This window comes from Budorcas taxicolor, chromosome 11 (assembly GCF_023091745.1).
Source record: "Budorcas taxicolor isolate Tak-1 chromosome 11, Takin1.1, whole genome shotgun sequence".
NCBI classification, from domain to species: Eukaryota; Metazoa; Chordata; class Mammalia; order Artiodactyla; family Bovidae; genus Budorcas; species Budorcas taxicolor.
This window is the reverse complement of record NC_068920.1, coordinates 25,738,559-25,755,952: the sequence shown is the minus strand read 5'-3', so window position 1 is coordinate 25,755,952 and position 17,394 is coordinate 25,738,559. Positions and strand designations below refer to the sequence as shown.

The 17,394-nt window shown below is 39.1% G+C and overlaps 1 pseudogene; it reads right to left on the bottom strand.

The window, feature by feature from the left end:
- The window catches only part of LOC128055478 (placental prolactin-related protein 1-like), a 46,299-nt pseudogene that overhangs the window by 20,638 nt on the left and 8,267 nt on the right, over positions 1-17,394 (bottom strand).

The window sequence follows — 17,394 nt, the reverse complement described above, 5'->3', positions numbered from 1 at the left end:
TGCTACTTTTGCATCAAGTTTTATAAGTTTAGATAAGTGACATAATCATTGTTGGATTTACTTATATATCCTTAATATGCGAGAATTGCCTAGATAATTTCCAAGGTGTCTGACTTTTCTGAAAATCCGATGAATGAATCCCACTGGTTATTATCTGGAATTAAAAAAAAAACAACCCTTTACATACCAAGTGTAATGTCTGAAATAAATTATATAAAAAGCATTGAAATTCTTGCTATTTTTTCAGGTTTTTTTTTAATTAAATTTAAAATTATTTATTTTAATTGGAGGCTAGTTACTTTAAAACTATATTTTCCAGATAAAATGACAAGATATTTAAAGAATATCTTACAATTTAAATAGGTATACATTATGAATGGATTCCCTGATTGATTTAATTAACATATCTATTAATATCACCTCACATATTTACCTTTCAAGATCTTTTTGGTGAGGGCTTTTAAGTTTTACTGCCTTACATGTGTGCTAAGTGATTTCAGTCATGTCCAACTCTTTGTGACCCATGGCCTATATAGTCTGCCAGGCTCCTCTGTCCATGGGGAGTCTCCAGGGAAGAATGTTGAGGTGGGTTGCCATGCCCTCCTCCAGGGGATCTTCCTGACCCAGGGATTCAACTCTTTATTCTTTATGTAATGTCCTTGTATTCCTTTGTCTTTGGAAATTTTCTTTGCTCTCAACTCTACTTTATCTAATATTAACATATGCTTTTATCCTTTTATTTTCTAGGTATTCATGCCATTGTTGAGTTTTTGGGCTTTCCAGGTGGCTCAGACAGTAAAGAATCCACGTGCCTCATGAAGACCTGGATTCAACCCCTGGGTTGGGAAGATCCCCCGGGGGAGGGCATGGGAATCTGTATTCTTGCCTGGAGAATTCCATGGATAGAGGAATCTTGTGGGCTATAGTCCATAGGGTCCTAAAGAGTCAGGCACAGCCTGGCAACTAAACCACCACCTGGTGTTCCTTCACATTTGTTGCTTGGGAGGAACAGCCCTACTCAGGCTGCCTTCTGATCTAGGTTGGAGGTCAGGAATGCTGGGCCTGGCTTGTCTTCTCTTAGGTGCTGCTTTGTTGCTCTTCCATTCTTCAGGCCCTAAAGTAGTTCACCTTCCTCTTGCCAAATATACAAGGTCTCCTTTAGTGGTCTCTTCTTTTTTTCAGAATAAACAGAGGACTGGGCACAAAGAGATTAATGTCATCTTGTCAGAACCAGAAGCCTAAGGTGTGTTTTATAACCTAGGGAAGAGATTTCATGGAGGGAAGTTGAACAGGAAAGTGGAAAAGAGTCCACAGTAGGCTGGAGATGAAAGTCGTGGAGTCCCTTTCTTTAGAAGTCATCAGAAGCTGAGAAAGTATTTTTTCTAGGTGATATGTATATTCAGCTCTGAGTGAGTACACTTTCTGTTTCAGCAATCTGTAAATCTATATTTTTTCATTAATTTTCTTTACAAATGCATATATATGATGATATCCATATGACATTTTATTCATTCTTCTAGGCCATTGCTCCGCTTTTATTATGACTTGAGATTTAAACCCTGAATAAAAGATACCTCTTGTAGAGTTTGGATTATTTCCCAGTAGATGAATTGATGGAATAACAGAAGAACCAAAGATGATTACTTAATTGAGCTCTCAAAATTTTACACATGTATATGAAGAGAGTTATTCACATATAATTGTATTCTTGACCACTTGTGATATTCTGAGAACTTTGATTGAAACTATATGTAAAAGAAATTACTTTATCGTGATAGTTAAATAACTGTTATAATTATGTGTGTACATTCCGAATCCATCAGTCCAGTGGCCATAAAAATGAGTGTCCTCATGCCCCGGGGAAGAAAATATTACTATTTCTATTACCATTTCCATTTATATTTATCTCAGTGTCATTTAGTTTATATTTTGTGTATATTTTTTAAATATCATAATATATTAGAATAGCAATGCATATATGATACTTTTACATAATTAGGTCACTGACAGTGTGTTGAAAAATGGAAAATACTTAGGAGATTACTTCTTCAGGAGTCAGAAAATTATCAAAATTTGCTGCATAAAATGTTACTTAATTTGGGGGAGTTTACCAAAAATTTTTTAAGAAACCAATTCAACTGAAGAGAGGCAGAATGTTCAGAACATCCATGTTTGCATGAGTTTGCATAGAGCCTCAGAGAAGGAAACATTTTTGAAGTTGGGTAGAAGACCAAGAGACCTGATTGGACAGGGGAAAACTTGAATCTTGAATGCAAGAGAGCATGTTTGCTCCCCTCAGTGTGGTCTAAGTTGTTTTTCTTTGAATCACCTCCCTTTCTTCACCTTTATTCCCTAAACCCCATCCTCAGCTTTACTAGTTCTTTTCCAATAGTACAGATCACCTGTTAACATACCATATAATGTACTTGGATTCATGTTTATTGCAGATTACCTGTCTTCTCCCAGCTAGAATACCAGTTCCCTGAGGATAAGTGTCTGCCTGCTTTGTTTATTGATGTAAATAAAGCACCTATAACAGTTTCTGAGTCAAGGAGGAATTAAGTCAATGATCAGTTGGTTAAATGATCAATGGCAGAGTACTGGGCAAGACTATAGGTTTCAAAATTTTGTGACTTTGATTAGCTGTTGTAAATAAGCTGTTCTGCAGTTAATATTACAAGGTTAAGACATGTTTCTGTATCTATTATCAGCATAAAAATAAACTACATTTAAAGATAAGGTTTTAGACCAAACATGATAGCCAGAATGCATAGTTGAAAAAAAATTATACTAGTTTATTTGTTTTCTTTATCCAAAATATAATTATATTGCTTTTCAAAAACTTTTCCTTACATAGGTGTGTGTACATATATGTTTATATATATAAATAAAATTCCATCTAGTCAAAGCTATTGTTTTCCCAGTAGTCAGTATGGATGTGAGAGCTGGACTATAAGGAAACTGAGTACCAGGGAATTGATGCTTTTGAACTGCAGTGTTGGAGAAGACTCTTGAGAGTCCCTTGGACGGCAAAGAGATCAAACCAGTCCATACTAAAGGAAATCAGCCCTGAATATTCATTGAAAGTACTGATACTGATGCTGAAGCTCCAATATTTTGACCAACTGTGCAAAGAATTGACTCACTGGAAAAGACCCTGGTGCTGGGAAATATTGATGGCAGGAAGAGAAGGTGATGGCAGAGGATGAGATGGTTGGATGGCATCACCGAGTCGATGGACACGAGTTTGAAGAAGCTCCAGGAGATGGTGGAGGACAGGGGAGCCTGATGTGCTGCAGTCAGTGTGGTCTCAAACAATTGGATATGACTGAGTGACTGAAGTTAATTAAGGTATGCATATGTGTTATGTCCATAACGTAATGATTATATGATCATTATATAAGTTATTATATAAGTCGCATTGACAAATATGCTATTTCAGTTTCATGTATCATTATACGTAGATAATATTGAGATATACTGTTATATTGTTTTCAGGTGTACAACATAATTATTTGATATATATTGCGAAATGATCACCGTAATAATTCTAGTGACCATCCATCATTAGAAATAGTTACAATTTTTTCCTTGTGATGAAAACTTTTACGATCTCTTGGCAATGTTCAAATAGGCCATAAGTATATTCCCTTTCTGACTTAGTGCAGTTAAATGAGACAAGTGACTCTGAGTCTTAGAATCAAAGAATCATGTTGAAACAGTTGAATTGAATCAAACTTCTCAGTGCCAACTCATAGAGAGCTTTCTTGAAAAATCCATCCCTCATTAGGCCTACCTGGCTCCCATCACACATAGTATGGTATGCAGGCATAGATCAGTGTTTAAGGCTTATGGTATTTTCCACTTGTCCATCCATTTCTTTCTCGACATCTTTCAGTGCTTCATCCGTCTCCTGTCTTCACTATCCAAACAGGTTATAATTATGGCAGAAGACGTCTAAGTAGCTAGACTCGCAATTGCTGCCCACTGGGCACTTTGGAAAGAGGCTGGAATGGAGTCCTGGCAGTATTAGCATTTTACTTTCAGGGGATTAGAAAGCTTTTCAGTTTGAAGAATCCATCAATACAAATATGTCTCAGGAGTGAACACTGTTTAATTATTTATTTGATTAGTGATTAGGTGACAGTCTGCTGAGAGTAGGGCAATGAAGGGTTAGCAAACAAGGGAGGATTCAGGCAAAAGGAATGAGAAACTCTTGGAGAAAGTGGGCACATGATTAAGGAGACCATTACCTCTAGTTTGTTTGGGTTTTAGATTTTGTTTAGGCTGGCTCTGTAAAGGTATTGGTTGTTTCCATTTGATTTCCATTCATCCTCTATGCTTTACAATGTATGTCTTATTTAAGTGTTGAGAGTGACTAGTGACTTACTGCTTGTTATCACTGGGTAGTCTTTCTTTGGTTCTGGTATTCCATAGGGTCTAGCAGAGGCACCTTAGAGTGCATATTTCTATCATTTGTTGCAGAACCTTAACATTTTTTGGTGATTTCTGGTACTAAGTTGATGAAATACAGGAAAATAGAACTCAGGTGATTTTGGATAAAATTGTAATTTATCTCCCCCCCCCTCACTTTTCAATCATTTATTGACTGAACTAGTCCCATATTGTTGGATACCTTTTTTGACTATTATGTCTGCCTCATTCCTTGCATGTGGTCAAGGTCTATTTCATTTCCTGTATCTCTCACATGCTTTGCTTCAGTTTACTTGGCAGAGCTCTCTTTGATTTTTTAAAATTAAATTTATTTATTTTAATTGGAGGTTAATTACTTTTCAATATTTTATTGGTTTTGCCATACATCAACATGAACCCATTTTGATTTTTATTGCCATAATATTCCCAGCTCTTTCTGGTCTCTTTCTTTTTCTCTACCAAAGCCAACAGCCACAACTCCTCAATCCACATTAAAGTTTCTCTTTTCTAATTCTGGACATACTGCTGTCTTGGACTGAATGTTCTTGGATTCCTGTTGGGTTGAAGAATAAAGAGAAACTGTCCATTTTGCAATATATGATTCTCGCTAATGCATAAAAATCCATACAAGTATTTCTCCATTCTAACCCTACAATAATATATGCAGTATATCATGGGAGCATAATCATGAGAGATAAACATGAATGGTAAAAAAATGAACATATCTCGTGTTTTTGTCAGACTTGATTTTCCACTGATACCTTATAATGCTATATGTGTTAATATCTCAGTTGCCTTGATCTGGGATGTCAGAGATCCTTACTTCATAGGATGATCCTAAATGAATTGACAGATATACTGTTTTCCTATTTTTGCACATCAAGGTCCCATCAACTTTTCAAAACTCCATCAGAAAGCTATCCCATCAGCATCACTCCTATGACACACTCAGACGGCTCCTAGCTGTACTTCAATCCACTGTGGCCCCGTGGTGGCATCACTGCTTCTTCACGCTACCATGCAGTATAGCAGTTGGTGTGTTTATATCACCCTCTCCTTCTCCACAAACTGCGGGCCTGCTTCTGGAAAATAGAGATTTTATTAAACCTCAATTTAAGTCCTCATTGTATCCATGACATGTGATTTACTAATCTATAAGGTCACTGAACTTCAAAGGTTCTTCATTTGTTTGTTTCTTTTCGGTAACCACTACTACTATTCTTGATATAACAGGGCCATTTCTTCAAATGTAATATTACATGCAAATGTGTAAAAGAGGGGAAAATCAACACTTTGTGGATGGCAAGGGAGTGATTGTTAAATGCTGTCCAAGTATCCCCGCCTTGGCTATTCCTGACTGACTCTATAGTATATCCATGGCTCTGTTCAATATTGTCTGAAATCTACAGTATTCACTTTTTATGTCACAGTCAAGCAAGGAGAGACCTCTGAATGTCACCACTACTGTTGTTGATCTAAAGACATAAATTTATGCTTGAAATAAATTTTATAAGAGACAAATATATGAAGATGTGTGTGGTCTATTGTTGTGTGTATATTTCCTCCAATTGTATTGTCCCCTTAATTGCCAAATTATCCCTCTAATAAATGCCATCCTCTCTGCTGGAAATATAGAGACATTGAAGGGAAGAAAGTTAAGCAAGTAACAGAATTAGATGTTTAGGGCAGTAATTGACTTAGAAAGTGCTTGCAAGGTTTTTTCATGGAAAGGTAATATGAAATATTTGCTCTTAGGATATTAAAAAAAAGCCTATATATTTGGGTCCTTAAAAATAAAGTGTTCTAACAGCATTTCATCCTTCACTACCCATGCCCTAGGCTCACTTTCTTTTTCCTGGTTTTCCTTCCTTCTGTCTTTCTCTACTTCTCTCTTATGCATCCCCCTTTCCCATCTACCTTTTGATTTCCCATTTTCTTTACCAGGAATTACTGCTATAAGCCCTAAAGATGCTGCAAAACCAGCCCAGCAATATCACTGACTTCTTAGCAGAGCCAGTCAAGAGATTGGCCCTCATCCCAGATTGTTTGGAGGCTGTTTAACAAGCTGAGCATCCCTAATCCAGTCACATTGCTCCAGTCTCAGTCTATTAGGAGAATTTTATAATTCAGGGACCTACTAGGGCATGTTTGTAAGGCCAAATAATTAATGACAAGGATAGTTACTCTAAAAGGAAGAGAGAATGGTATCTCACTTTTCAGATAAATGTGTTTTTGAATTCAGCTTTCTGATCTACTCAGTATCTACATGACCAATTGGACAATTGTCCAGAGGCCTCAGGCAGGGACAGATGCACACCAGTATTTCTGCCATTCAATTGTTTAGAGTGTTTATGATACATGGGTCTCCTGTGGGTGAGCTAGTAGGCAGCTCACTGTGGGCTGCTTAATATTCTCCAGATGGTGCTTGCAGAGTGAGGGAAACAGAGAGGCTTTGGTGACTACTGCAGGTGGGGAGCTATGGGTTTGAGAACATTTCCTTTGATTAAAAAGGAAACTATGAATTTGGGGATCCCCAACTTGTGAATGTCCTGGAAAATCACCAGGATACCCCTCAAGGGAACACTTGTCAGTCAGGGGGAATTTCAGATCAGTCCATCTGGACCAAGAGAAGGCTACAACAGCACCATGTAAGTCAGTGATGTCAGAACTTTCCCTCTTGTTACCATCTACCCTGTTCCAACATGACCCCAGGAATGAAGATCCAGAGATGGAGAGAGAAGGAACCTTGCAGAAATGGACACATCTGCACTTTCTGGTAGGTCCCCTGGGCCTCAGCAGGGGAGAGGGAAACATTGAATAGGCTGAATATGAGATGGAGCTGACACTTGACTGACCTGGACTTGGGAAACCCAGAGTGATGGAATGTGTGGAATGGGTGCCCGGTGATGCAGGAGATGAGGATGCAGTGGAGTGTGAGTGACGACAGCCCCTGGAGGAGGATGAGCCAGATCACGTTTGTATCTGCTATGGTCTCAGCCTTTGTGTCCCCCAGAAATTTCATATGATGAAACGCTGATTCTCATGGTTATGGTAACCCTAAGTGGGGCCTTTGTGAGGTGATGGAGTTATAAGGGTGGAGCCTCCTCAATGAGATATGAGCGCTTTTATATATAAGAGACACACAGAGCTCCGGAGCCATCCCCTGTGCGAGGATACAGTAAGAAGTGTATGACCAAAAAGGACCCTGCATGACCACGCTGTGGAAATTCATTTTCATTGTTTTTAAGTCTGTGATATTTTGTTATAGCAACCCAGAAGGACTAAGACAGCATCCTAACAATCTTTAGACAGTTCAATAAACCTCATACTATTTACACAAAAGTGCAAAGCACTTGTCTTGTCTGGTTTTACACTGTGATAGTTAGCTGACAGTTCGTGGCTGGCTTTCATAAAGAATCCTGAGAATTCAGTCTTCTTGGTGGCATGACCAGAGCCATGAACAATTGTCTAAATCTTTGATTCTAATAACTTGACCCAGAATAATTGGCTGTGATTCTTACATAATCTCTTAATGGTCTTCTTTGTAATGCCAGGTTCTGCTATTTGTGACTAACTTTAATAGGCGCTTCAGTCTCTCAATGTAAGAGTGGATTTTCTTTTGATTTTCTCTTAAATTAAGATAAGAAATGTTAACAAAATGCCCTCTCAGACTTTGACATCTCTAAAGCATCTGTGTTTATTTTTTTAAGAAAAGACCCATTACAGAGCATGCATTAAAAAGCTGTAAAATTTCAAAATAGCTTGCTATGGGATAGATCATTATGACCATCTCAGAGCTGGATGGGATGGATGTGAATTTGGCACACTTTGCAGTTTGGCACACTAGGATCTTGATGTACATGTCAACTTTACATGAATTCCTGCACAGGCAGTGGAACAGGTTATAAAATTCAGAATCACGCCTATCTTCATCGCTGGACGTCAGGGATGGGAGTCCTGACCAGGTAATGCGAGCCTCCTATATTGTCTGCAAGACTGGAACAATAATCTGAATACCCAAATGATAATGACTTCTTATGCATTTTATTAGTATTTGGTTATCTTTTTTTCTTCAAATTATCAAATTAAGATTTGGGGAAGACATAGGAATATAAATCTCTCTAGATATGGATTTGGGAACCAGCCTATGAGAAAACTATTAGAAATCTAAAAAGTAGAAACATAACACAGGTTTAATTTTAACATTCTCTTTTCTTCCTTCCTACTCTCATCCGTTGGTTTGAGGAGAACAGAGAAAGAAGACAAGTGGAACTTCAATAGCAGATGTTCTGGGATACTGTATTTTTATTTTATTTTTTTCAATTTTTTTTTAATTTTTACTTTACTTTACAATACTGTATTGGTTTTGCCATACATTGACATGAATCCACCACAGGTGTACATGAGTTCCCAATCCTGAACCCCCTCCCACCTCCCACCCCATATCATCTCTTTGGATCATCCCTGTGCACCAGCCCCAAGCATCCTGTATCCTGTATCAAACATAGACTGGTGATTCGTTTCTCACATGATAGTATACATGTTCAATGTCATTCTCCCACATCATCCCACTCTCTCCCTCTCCCCCAGAGTCCCAAAGTCCATTCTATACATCTGTGTCTCTTTTGCTGTCTCGCATACAGGGTTATCATTACCATCTTTCTAAATTCCATATATATGTGTTAGTATACTGTATTGATATTTTTCTTTCTGGCATACTTTAGAAAAATGCTGATCTTGGAAATTCTGTTCTCTAGTACTAATACTCTTGAAAATATTTCAACCACCTGTGCCCAGGAAGAGGCAAGCTTCTGGCAGAATTGTGTGCAATGCAGGCAAAGCTGCACATGTCAAAAATTGCATAGAAATTCTGATTCCTTCACAGTAGAATCTATCACTATGAATGACTAGGCTCCTGCTTTATGTAGTAGCAGTCTAGCATATAGTAGTCATGAATCTTTTTCTTGCAAAATGAGATATTTCCAAACTCCTTACGCATTACAGAGGTCACCTCTTTCATTCATGAACAAAGCAAGAAAGCCCTCTGCAGGATGCTCACCTTGCTGAACTGACTCTCTGTGAATGCTTGAAGTTTGTCTGACATGTTCTCAATCTTTAAGGCGCTTGATAGGAAAACCTCTGACACCTCTTTCATACTAGGGTTCCCTCCCCAGTTCACTACTACTAGCAGAATTGAGCCTGAAAATCCCAGGGGCTGAAGATCTCTAGTTAATATGCTTGATTTTTTTATAATCATGAACTGTTTTACTGGTAAAGAACAGACAACTGAGTAGGATTAAATATACTAATGCACATAAAGTGCTTAGTAAAATGTGAGGCCATGTAGTAAATCTCAATAAGTTTATTGAACAATCCCTCCTCTTCTTCCTCTTTGTCCTTTTTCCTTTACTTGTTCACCCTCATTAATAAATGAGCTTAACAGAGGAAAACAATGACGGTATCATAAGAAGCTTGTAGAGAGAGAAAGAATTTTAAGGGGGGATGCATGTGAAAATAGTTTAAATAATGTTAGGAGGAAGGATAATGCACGAAATCAGAAAGGAGAGATTATAACAGTGAAAATTTGGAGTTGCCATAAGTGATTGAGGCTTGATATATAAACATGTTGTCCTCAAAACAGAGGCAATTGTTGCAGCCATGAGAAGCAAAACAATGTTTTATAGGCCATTGTGGGGGAGACTTACAAATTAAGAATAAAACGTGACAGAGAGTCATTGAGAATGACAAATGAAGGAGGTATAGGAGAAGTAGAAGAAGAATCAGGAGAGCCTTGAAAGGCAGATGTGGGAGCGTGGGTGGTGCAGTATAGGATTCCCAAGTAGGAGTCACTAGTAAGAGGAAGGACTCAAAACTGAGGTGTGTTTCTTACATATTTATGAATTTTGCAATCTTATATTTTACACATGGAAGTTCCCATTCATTTCCTGTTTTCATAAAGAATAATAGCTGCAATCCTGTGTCTAATGCATTGGTTGAACTAAAGTTGTCTGCATGGACAATCAATAGATCTATTATTTATGTTGCTACTACAGAGGAACCAGAGATCAAATTGCCAACATCCGCTGGATCATGGAAAAAACAAGAGAGTTCCAGAAAAACATCTATTTCTGCTTTATTGACTATGCCAAAGCCTTTGACTGTGTGGATCACAATCAACTGTGGAAAATTCTGAAAGAGATGGGAATACCAGACCACCTGACCTGCCTCTTGAGAAATCTGTATGCAGGTCAGGAAGCAACAGTTAGAACTGGACATGGAACAGCAGACTGGTTCCAAATAGGAAAAGGAGGACATCAAAGTTGTATATTGTCACCCTGCTTATTTAACTTCTATGCAGAGTACATCATGAAAAACGCTGGACTGGAAGAAACACAAGCTGGAATCAAGATTGCTGGGAGAAATATCAATAACCTCAGATATGCAGATGACACCACCCTTATGGCAGAAAGTGAAGAGGAATGAAAAAGCCTCTTGATGAAAGTGAAAGAGGAGAGTGAAAAAGTTGGCTTAAAGCTCAACATTCAGAAAACAAAGATCATGGCATCCAGTCCCATCACTTCATGGGAAATAGATGGGGAAACAGTGGAAACACTGTCAGACTCTATTTTGGGGGCTCCAAAATCACTGCAGATGGTGACTGCAGCCATGAAATTAAAAGACGCTTACTCCTTGGAAGAAAAGTTATGACCAACCTAGATAGTATATTCAAAAGCAGAGACATTACTTTGCCGACTAAGGTCCCTCTAGACAAGGCTATGGTTTTTCCTGTGGTCATGTATGGATGTGAGAGTTGGACTGTGAAGAAGGCTGAGCACCGAAGAATTGATGGTTTTGAAGTACAGTGTTGGAGAAGACTCTTGTAAGTCCCTTGGAGAGCAAGGAGATTCAACCAGTCCATTTTGAAGGAGATCAGCCCTGGGATTTCTTTGGAAGGAATGATGCTAAAGCTGAAACTCCAATACTTTGGCCACCTCATGCAAAAAGTTAACTCATTGGAAAAGACTCTGATGCTGGGAGGGATTGGGGGCAGAGGAGAAGGAGACAACAGAGGATGAGATGGCTGGATGGCATCACTGACTCGATGGACATGAGTCTGAGTGAACTCCGGGAGTTGGTAATGGACAGGGAGGCCTGGCGTGCTGCGGATCATGGGGTCGCAAAAGTCGGACACGACTGAGCGTCTGAACTGAACTACAGATCTTTAGTCATCCCTTGATTTTGCTCATGCTTCATCAACTGCATAATATAATTTCTCTTCAATTGATTACGGTTCCTCCACCTTTTTCTGTGTGTACAGTTACATAACCTCTAATAATCTGAAGTCTGGTAACCTACATACTGTCTCATTTGATCTGATGAAAAACCCAGGGTAAACTCACGTTCATCTGGTGAGCTTTATCTGTTTCTTCGGAAGTATGGAAAAAATTGGTATGTCAGCTGTTGGTTGCATTGATATAGTACTGTTTGCCCTGGGCATATTTTTCATCCTGAAAGTGATCAGGCAGTTAGTTAGGGTTGTTGGGCATTCAGTAGATGAACCCATTAACAGAACATTAACATGTTTGATAGACGTGTATTTTTTTTAACAGGGGGGCATCGCAAAATGTGAAAGTCCTTCTTTTCCTACTTTTCCATACCTTGTCTCTATAAAAATGATTTTACATATAACTTTTTTAAGTTTAACCTTTTCCCTTCTCTGTTCTATTATTATCTTTTTTTTTTTTTTTTTACTATTTAAACCAAATATAGTGCATATGTACCAATATTTGGTGCCTCCCAGGGGATGGTAGTAATAAAGAATATTCCAGCCAATGCAGGAGATATAAGAAAACTCAGGTTTGATCCCTAGGTGTGGAGCATCCCTTGCAAGAGGGTACAGGGGCATACTCCAGTATTCTTGCCTGGCCAATCCTATGGACAGAGGAGACTGTTGGGCTAGAGTCAGTAGGATTGCAAAGAGTTGGGCACAACTGAATTGACTTAGAATGTATGCATGCACCTATATTTAACCATTTAATCTTTTGTCTACTTGCAAGAGTTGGGAAAAAAATGGACAGTCAAAATGGAGGATGAAAGAAAATCTAGTGAGTAAAAAGAACTGCATAACTTTAATAGAAACCTTTAGCACCGCCTTTTATTAGCTGTCTGCTCTACTGTGTGCTCCCTGATTGACTGTAAAGAATTAACATACAACTTTCAAATACCTTCCTCAGAAAGAGAATAATTGTTTCCAATTGTAAACACCCCTTCTATTGTAGCTCGAAACCTATTCACTGCAAATCTTAAAACAATAATTTGTAGCATTAAAAGAACTACCAGTATTCGTTTTTGTGATCGGGATTCAGCTTTGTTTAATAAGTTCCATCTACCCAGTTCACTGCAGAGCATGTCTCATTTATTGGCTATTTATTCTGAGCCTGGGGAAGAAAGCCCAGAGACACTGAAGGACCAGAAAATCAATATGCTTCCTTTCCCCAGTCCCACCTAAAAGTGCTTTGTGTCAGGTAGTATTGTGGACTGAATCTGTGTTCTTCTAATTCATGTGTTAGAGACCTAACTGCCAAAATACTGTGTTTTGAAAAGGGTTCCGACTTTTTGGGATCCCATGGTCTATAGCCCACCAGATTCCTCTCTCCATGGGATTTCAGGCAAGAATAATGGAGTGGCTTGCCATTCCCTTCTCCAGGGAATCTTCCAGACCCAGGGATAGAACCCAAGTCTCTCACATTGCAGGCAGATTCTTTACCATCTGAGCCACCAGTGAAGCCCATTAATGGGAAATGAGCTCTTAGGGTGGAACACTCATCCAATAGGTTTAGTGTCTTCATGAAGCGAAACACCAGAGAATTCTCTCTGTGTCTCTGTGTCTTTTCCTCTATCTCTCTTCCCCACCACCCACCCTTTGTGAGGACTCACGGAGAAGCCAGCCTGGGAAGAAAGAGTTCTTACCAGAACCTCACCTTGCTGGCACCCTGATCTTGGACTTCTAGCCCCCGGACTGTGAGGAAATAAATTTCTGTTGTTTATTCCACTGAATCTAATGTATTATTTTATAGCATTCCTACCTGACAAATACAAAATCATTTATTTTGCTTATTTAAAAAAGAAAATGAATGAAAGGAAATTGAAAAAGTTATTGCACTTCTTAGGAAACTTTGAGATTTCACAAAACTGATCCTTTCTTCAATTTCCACATCTTATGAGCTGACAGCTTCTTTGCCCAAGAGAGTGTGTTATTGCAGCCTTCTTGTTCAAAGGATAGTATAGCGCCGTCACTTAGGCAAAGTTTACTTCTAGAAGCCTGGTGGTCTACAGTCCATGGGGTCGCAAGTGTCGGACACGATTTAGCAACTAAACCACCACTACCATAGTACTTACAAACTCCTTGAACATTATTGCAGAAAGGTTATGGAAGTTGTGGGAGAGCCTGGCGGAATCAATAAACACGTTTGTAAGGGATTTCAGGGAGGTGACAAACACGTCAGGACCGCAGGAGGGGCATGAGTTGCCTTTGCACAGGAGCAGATTTGACATGACCAGCAGCAGCAGCAGGCAGGACCCTGTTTAAATAAAAACATGAGCCATTCTGAAATGATCTATTTGCCTGAGGTTATCAAATCCATCCTGTGGAGGGAAGCCTTTATTTCTCTGTTGCTCTGAGCAGGAGTTGCTGCTGTAGAAGCTGGGGTGGGCAAGAAGGAGTGCCTTCTGTGTAAAATTTAGGTGGATGATGATATTTGCACAGATAGATACTTGGAGAAGTAAGTTATTTCCTGTATTTTTGAATTGCTCCCAGAAGTATTTCTGTGCTCTGCAAACATTTGGAACTTAATTCTGAGCCAGAGTGTTCAGGGCATTCTTTTTTTGTTTTTTTTTTGTTTTGTTTTTTTAGTTTTTTATTTTTTTAATTTAATTTTATTTATTTATTTTTTTCCACTTAAAAGTTTAGGTTTATTCTTTTGAATTTTAATGTATTTGACTTTGAGTCAATACAGAATTCTCTCTAGTCTGACATGTGGCTTCTGAATGCTGTCAACATGTGTCTAAATCTTCAAGACTCACTGTAGACCAACCAGTCCATCTTAAACAGGATTCATAGTTCTTAGTACACATGGGTATAGATCAGGGTCTTAATTTCAGGTCCACAGATGAAATTCAAGGTGTCCATGACTTTCAGTTCAGTTCAGTTCAGTCACTCAGTTGTGTCCAACTCTTTGTGACCCCATGATTCGCAGCACACCAGGCCTCCCTGTCCATCACCACCTCCCAGAGTTCACTCAAATGCACATCCATCGAGTTGGTGATGCCATCCAGCCATCTCATCCTCTGTTGTCCCCTTCTCCTCCTGCCCCCAATCCCTCCCAACATCAGAGTCTTTTCCAATGAGTCAATTCTTCGCATGAGGTGGCCAAAGTACTGGAGTTTCAGCTTCAGCATCATTCCTTCCAAAGAACGCCCAGGACTGGTTGGATCTCCTTGCAGTCCAAGGGACTCTCAAGAGTCTTCTCCAGCACCACAGTCCAAAAGCATCAATTCTTTGGTGCTCAGCTTTCTTCACAGTCCAACTCTCACTTCCATATATGACTACTGGAAAAACCATAGCCTTGACTAGATGGACCTTTGTTGGCAAAGTAGTATCTGCTTTTGAATATGCTATCTAGGTTGGTCATAACTTTCCTTCCAAGGAGTAAGCGTCTTTTAGGTCTATGACCTTAGATGAGATCAATTATATATTTTTTTTCACTAACTTCTAACTGAAATGCAGCATTTTTTTCAGTTATGAATATAGGCAACAAACCCCATTAATATTAGCACTATCTACGATGCTGGGACTTTTCTAGCAAAAAAATAAAGTGATGATACATTCATATATTATTACATTTGTTACAGTTATCTTGAAATACTATTTGTAAGGCAAATGCAGAGAAAAAGAGTGAACTAGGCAGTCAGGCAAAAGGTAAATTTATTAGAGGGAAAGAGAAGGTGACTGGCCCTTAAGGAGAACCAGTGTCCTCCTTTTCTGATGGAGTCTTTCTTTAAAATCTTTAATTCTTACATGTGTTCCCAATCATGAACCCCCCTCCATCTTCCTCCCCATAACATCTCTGTGGGTCATCCCCATGCACCAGCCCCAAGCATGCTGTATCCTGCGTCAGACATAGACTGGCGATTCAATTCTTACATGATAGTATACATGATAGAATGCCATTCTCCAAGACAGTTTAATATTGGGAATCTACAGACTCTGAGCAGCAAGGCCGTCTAGGAGTTTGTAATTTTTTCACTCTACATTGACTAATGCTTGAATTTTAGACACTGAAATGACAAGAAAAGTCCAGTTGACCTGTGTGGTTTACCATCACACTGAGGTAAGGGTAAACACGTGACTGACTGATCACTATTATTGAGTACAGAGAGAATACTAACAGAAAAAAGATACTGTACCTTGGATCTGCTAACTCACCTTCGTAACCCCATGCATGTCTTTGATACTTTCCCAAATGCTTTAAAACATCTTAAAGTTTGTGTTTCACTGTAACCCTGTGAGATAACCTTAATCTTCAATATGATCATCAAGTTGTGTTAATGAAGATGCAATGACTTGGAGAGGGCAAGTAATTTTTCCCAGGTCCCATTATTAGCAGATGCAGGTGACTGGGCACCAATACACTCATCTGTTCACTTCCTGATGTCACATCACACATGCCTGTGGCCCTCGGTCTGCATGTGTGTAACCAGGACCACAGCAGGAGCTGTGATGACTCTGCTTAAAGAGAAAAATATTTTGTCTTTGACTGCAAAACAAAGCAACCCTAGAACACTGGTTTTATCCACTTGTTCTGCTCTGTCTATAAAACACTCACTGTTAAAGTCTTTGACTATCAGTGTGGGGGCCTGGTCTCCTGGCTAGCCTTTCTTTTAGGCACCTTGAGAGATCTTCTTCTTTTATGCATCTTTAATCTTCTTGTTATGTTTGTTTCTTCAAAAAAATAGCAAATAAATCTCCAAATGGTAATACAACACTATTACCTGGACAGCACCCAAGACAATGTCAGTGGCTCTGCGAACAAGGCCTGCTCTTTCCTGACTTTGACTATTTAGGGACAAAATTTACTTGTTTGGTCAGGAGTACATCCTAACAATGCATGGGGCTTAGTTTTTGAACTGTCTCCAAGCATCTCCTCTTTGACAGTAGAACTAGACCTTCATGCTTCCGTGATGTATTGTAATATTTCAGAAATTATTCCTGGCCCTACCTTTGGACAACAGAAGCATAAAATCATAGACTCTTGCTAGCATGATTTTAATATTACTTTTCCTGTGCGCCCTTTGTAAGTAAGCAGAATTTAAGACTGAAGTGAGCAAGAATTGAGTTTGGACAAGAGAACTGATAAAATAGAGATTATATCCTTCTGAATGAGACCTGAGCATGATTCTTTTTTTCCAGTTTACTAGAAGAGTGATAATTGAATTAAGGATAAGATATCAGCATTTACTAGGTTTTCTCTGCTCTTAATTTAAAGGGGCATGGTATCTAAGAATAAAATTGTTATTTAAATTCAGTTCAATTCAGTTCAGTTCTGTTCAGTTCAGTCGCTCAGTCGTGTCTGACTCATTGTGACCCCATGAATTGCAGCATGCCAGGCCTCCCTGTTCATCACCATCTCCCGGATTTCACTCAGACTCATGTCCATGGAATCCGTGATGCCATCCAGTCATCTCATCCTCGCTCGTCCCTTTCTCCTACTGCCCCCAATCCCTCCCAGCATCAGAGTCTTTTCCAATGAATCAACTCTTCGCATGAGGTGGCCAAAGTACTGGAGTTTCAGCTTTAGCATCATTCCCTCCAAAGAAATCCCAGGGTTAATCTCCTTCAGAATGGACTGGTTGGAGCGCCTTGCAGTCCAAGGGACTCTCAAGAGTCTTCTCCAACACCGT